The 433-nt window shown below is 76.2% G+C and overlaps 1 protein-coding gene across 3 annotated transcripts in view; it reads left to right on the forward strand.

Moving 5' to 3' along the window:
- The first annotated feature begins 106 nt into the window (after nucleotides 1–106).
- The window catches only part of NFKB1 (nuclear factor of kappa light polypeptide gene enhancer in B-cells 1), a 67,427-nt gene continuing 67,100 nt past the window's right edge, over nucleotides 107–433 (forward strand). For all 3 annotated transcript variants that reach the window (XR_775545.1, XR_775544.1, XM_010586199.1), the window contains exon 1: nucleotides 107–112. The gene's annotated coding sequence lies outside the window, so the exon portion shown is untranslated. The remainder of the gene's footprint in view (nucleotides 113–433) is intronic.

Genomic DNA, 433 nt, shown 5'->3' on the forward strand with positions numbered 1-433 from the left:
GGCGTCACGCCGGTTACATGGCGCGGCGCTGAGGGACGCGCGGCCGGGACCCGCTCAACGGCAGACGACGACGACGACGCGCCGCCGCTAGCCCAGCCCAGCCCTGCCCCGGGTGAGCCCCAGGCGGCCCCTGACCGGCCGCTCGCCGCCGCCTTTCTCCCCTACCCTTATCTCGGCGCCCGTTTGCCGCTGGCTGCGCGTCCTCCGTCCCGCACGGAGCGAGACCGGGGCGGCAGCGGGCAGCCCTGCTCGGGGCTGGCCGGGGTGGGGGGGGAAGCACTGTAGAGAGCGTGGCGGCCCCCCGGAGGGGAGGTTTGCCGGCGGGAAGCGCGTCCCGTCCCGTTCCTCCGCCCAGCCGCTCGCTCGCCTGTGACCTCGGCCCAGGCGCGGACTTCCCGCTTGAAGAGCCGGGAGCGGTTGCCGGGGGGTTTGC

The sequence above is a fragment of the Haliaeetus leucocephalus genome, unplaced genomic scaffold (assembly GCF_000737465.1).
Source record: "Haliaeetus leucocephalus isolate CR32 unplaced genomic scaffold, Haliaeetus_leucocephalus-4.0 Scaffold140, whole genome shotgun sequence".
NCBI lineage: Eukaryota > Metazoa > Chordata > Aves > Accipitriformes > Accipitridae > Haliaeetus > Haliaeetus leucocephalus.